Genomic DNA, 4316 nt, shown 5'->3' with positions numbered 1-4316 from the left:
TCCGGGTGCTGGGAGCACAGATCACAACCAAACCCCTTCCCGGCTGGTTCCAGCCTTCCCAGTGAGGCTCCAAAGGCACACCGGGGCCTCTGGGAGTCGGGCCCTGCTGAGTCAGGGTAGCGGGGCTGGAGCGACTCCATCGATCGAAACCTGATCCCAAATTGGCTGCGGAGAAGGACCCCGGCACGACCCGGCTTTGAGCTTCCAGGAAGGACAAACCCTCCTGTCTCCGCAGCATTTTGGGAGGCGGGATCCACGCATCCCCGGCCCAAACCTGCTGCAGAGCCTCCTGGTTCCATATGGGCTTCTCCTGCATCCCGTGGTTGCCGCGGGCTCGGAGCCAGCAGGAAGGATCCGAGCCCTGTGGCGCGGCCTCGGATCCCGTCTCACCTGCCGAGCAGCTGCTCCCAGGGACAAAGTCCACGCCGCGACCTTCAGCCTCCACCTGCCGCCTTTCCCGGCTTTCCTCGGAGCTTTCCGGGCGCCCTGGTGATGCCGGAGGGCCCAGAGCTTTCCTCCCTGTTCCAACAGCCAGGCCATCCCTGTGGAGCCAGGCACCATCCTAACTAATGCTGGGAAGGCAGCTGCCTCGGGATTGCAGAGAGCTCAGCCAGGAGGATTTATGGCCAAAATTGTCCCAAAAAGACAAGGAGCATTGGGAAGCTGAGGCGTCTAAACACCTGAAACGGGAGCATGTGGCACCACGGAGTAGGGATGAGGTGGCAGGAGGACAGGGAATATGTGGCATTCCCCATGGCCACCCACCCCGGCTCGTGTCTCCCCTGCCATGCCACCAGCCCCAGCATTCCCCGTGAGGTACAATCCATGTTCCTGCTTCCAATTCTTTCATTCTCCTAATATTTTTCTGCCTGGGAGAGGAGCGGGAATAAATTCCTTGGATGGAGAGCACAGCTCTCCGGTGCTGGATATCCCAGCTCTGTGCTGGAGCATCCCTAGCGGCTTCAGGCTCTAACTGGAAGACCCTAGAATTCCCAACGTGCCTTTTTTGGGAGCCACCACCCCTCGGCCCCACCCAGGGACACGCTGGTGTGGCACAGGCGTGGAAAACTCCAGCAGCTCCAAAGGGTTGGAGCCACGCAGAGCAAACAGGGAGGATGCGCCGAGGGCGAACAGCGCCAGCCGCGACGGGAACGTCCCCTGGAGCCGCTGGCAAATGCGGCGCCGAGCGGCTCTGCCACACGGCGGATGCTCCCTCCGTAATTAAAATATCCAGAGGATACTCAGTCGCCACCCGGATAATTATTCCCATCAAGCGAGGGAGGCCTGGCTGGGGCTCTGCTGCATTCCCCGCTTCCCACCGGCCCCACGGGTGGCCTTCCAGCCTTCCCTGCGGATCCACAGCCCGTGGATCCGCCGCGCTGCTCATCCACGGGCCAGCGAGCTTGTCCATCAGTTATCCGCTCATGGAATAACACGCGGCAGGATGAGCATCCCCCCGGGGCCAATCTCCGCCGCTCGCCTTCCCGTGCCTCCCCCGGCGGCCTCTCCCGGGATGCGCTCGGGGGAGCCCGGCGGATCCCGCCCGGCCGCCGGACCGGTTCTGCCCCGCGCTGTGTTTGCACAGAGAAGGCAAACACGGCCAGGAGCGGCGGAGCGGGAATAGGGAGCGATGGGAACAATGGGAGCAGCAGCCGGGTGCCGCCGTCGGCTCATTAACATCTTTATTAGCTGTGACAAGCACCGGGTCACCGCCCGCTCATGTCCGACTCGAGGAATAGTTCGCTTCCTAAGCCCCTGTAATTGCTCCCGTTAGGCTCGGAAAATTTCCTTGTTTTCCATGGAATTACCCCCGGCTTGGCCTCGGCCCGGAGATTAATTTGGATAAACAGCTCCAGCGAGGGGTAATAAATACAAAGGGAAAGGTTCTCCCCATTAGGTGGGGAGGGAGAAGAGGAAATATCCATTTTCTCCCCAAAATAAGAGGGAAAATGAGGAGAAAGGAGAGGAATGACTCCTTCCGGAGCAGCCAAGCAGCAGAATGTGCCTTTTCCAGGGAGTCCTGAGCGGGCACTTGGGCGACACTCCGCAGACGCAGGAGCATCTTCCTGCCCGGTAGGGACACGCTGGGCAGGAATTAGGGGCACTCGGGAATTCGGGATGGCAGCGACTCAGGTGGCCTAAGGGTTCAGGGCACCGGGGAACTCACAGGGCGCTGTTTTGGGCCAGCTTTCTCCTTCCACTCTGGCCCGAGAAGCAGGAAAAGTCTCCCGGGCAGGTGCCGGGGCGCGACGGGCGTCGGAGGCTCACGCGTGGCCCTCGCCGAGGCGCCGGGCCCGTGACTCAGCAGCGTTTTCCACCCACTTGGCCCCGCTGGAAGTGACGGCGGGAGCGGCTGAGTGGGAGCGGGAGGTTACGGAGCTGCCGGGCTGTCTGTGCGTGCGGGGATGGGGATCTCAGAGCTCGCTGGAGTGTGTGGGAAGCGAGTGGAGAGGAGCGGAGTGAAAGCCAGGGCCGCTGCCAACGGCTCCATGAGAAGGTTCCCACCAAAGGGGCAGAAACCATTCCAAAATCAAAACAAAGCTCCGTGGCCGCGGGAGGATGCTCCGCCAGCCCCGGAGCACAGAGGGGCAGGGAGGTGCCCTTTTCCCAGCCCACCCGGAGTGCCAGGAAGGCTGGCAGCAGGCTGGCACCGCTCCCCCTCACTGGAGGAGCTTTGCCAGGGTGTACGTGCCGGAGTTTGCCTGGCACGCGGCTCCCAGCCGGCTTTCCAAAGTGGGATGTGCCTGGCCCAGCTCCGAGGGGCTGGGAGAAGCCCCCCATCCCCAAGGGAGGGCCAGCGGGATGGAGCCCCTGGTGTGAGTCAGGCACACGAGACCGGATCCCTCATCCCTTATCCCGTATTCCCCGCCTAGGGAATTCCACAGCACTGGGGAGTCGCCTTTGCCCCCAGCTCAGCCCCATCCCTCAATCCAGTGCCTGCCAGTTCAGGGCTTTTATAGGGAGATATTTCCTGCTTCATTCCCTGCTCCAAACCCAGCCTAGGGGCAAGGAAAGTCCCATTTTAGCCCCCCAAAGAGCTTCCAAACCATGGCAGCGGTGGTTTCCTGCCTTTTCCCGGCCCGGTACGACTCCAGAGAGATTCCAGCTGACACCCAACGGTTTGGGTTGGAAGGGACCTTTAAAGGTCATCTGGTCCGAGTTCCATTCCACAAGGCCAGGTTGGGCTCTGCCCCTGGAGGCTCCCACTAGTCCTGGACCAGCCGGAGTGTGCCAGCCCCATTGCCCCATCCCGGCGTGGGTGTCTGACCCCATCACCCCATCCTGGGATGGATCTGTGATCCCCTCACTCCAGCAGAAAGTGGGAGCCGGCACAGTTCCCAGTTCTAGGGGCAAACCCCCCAGTCTCCATCATCTTTCCCCCTCCTGTCGCCTCCATCCATGGGCACATCCTGTACCAGCAGGGTCTTCTCCTTGGCCGCGCTCCCTCGCACCCCGGGGACCCCAGGCCCGCACTCCTGGAACACGACTGGAGCGGCAGGAATTCGCCGGGAATCGCCTTAGCGCGATGGTGTGAGGGATAACGGGAGCGAGCTCCTCCAAATCCACTCCGTGTTTTCCGCCGCCCGCAGCGCCCGCCGCGCCCGCAGTGCCCCGGCAGCGCCCGCCGCGCCCCGGCTCCGCCAAAACCCGGCCTGGATCCCGGCGGAGCGCGGCACACGGAGCCTGCGGGGGCCGAGGGGGGCCCCGCGCGCGGCCCCACGCGTGTGCGCGGAGACCCGGGGCGGGCTCGGCCTCCCCAGGGAATGCCACCACGAGAACACGTGTGGGCGGCCCTCTGTGCCACCCCTGCGCCGGCCCGCCTGTCCCTGCCCCGTGCCACGCGTGTCCCCTTCCCCACGAGGGTGCGGCGCGTGGATCGGGGCGGGGGGGGACGGCGGCCCCGCAGCCGCGTTACCGGCGCAGCGCGTGCGGGCCCGCGGGGGCGTCACCGCGGGCGGTGTCACCACCCCACGCGTGTCCCCCTCCCTCCGTGCGCGTCCCCGACCTCCCCCCCCCCGCCGCCGCTCCGCTCCCTCCTCCCTTCCCGGCGGCTGCAGTTTCCAATCCCGCCAGCAGCGAGCAGCAAGTGGATGCAGGATCGCGCCGCACACGCACCCGCACACACCCGCACACGCACCCGCACACGCGCGCACCCCGCAGCAGCGGGCGGCCAGCACGGGCTCCGCGGGGCTCCCGGCCCCCCGCCGCCGCATGCGGGCCCCCGCCGCCCCGCCGCCGCCCCCCGCCCCGCCGCCCCCTCCCGCCGCCGCCTCCGCCGCCGTCTGATGAGCCGCGGCCCCGCCGCACCGGGCAGC

Source organism: Corvus moneduloides, chromosome 6, assembly GCF_009650955.1.
Source record: "Corvus moneduloides isolate bCorMon1 chromosome 6, bCorMon1.pri, whole genome shotgun sequence".
Lineage (NCBI taxonomy): Eukaryota > Metazoa > Chordata > Aves > Passeriformes > Corvidae > Corvus > Corvus moneduloides.
Note: the sequence above shows the minus strand (reverse complement) of the source record.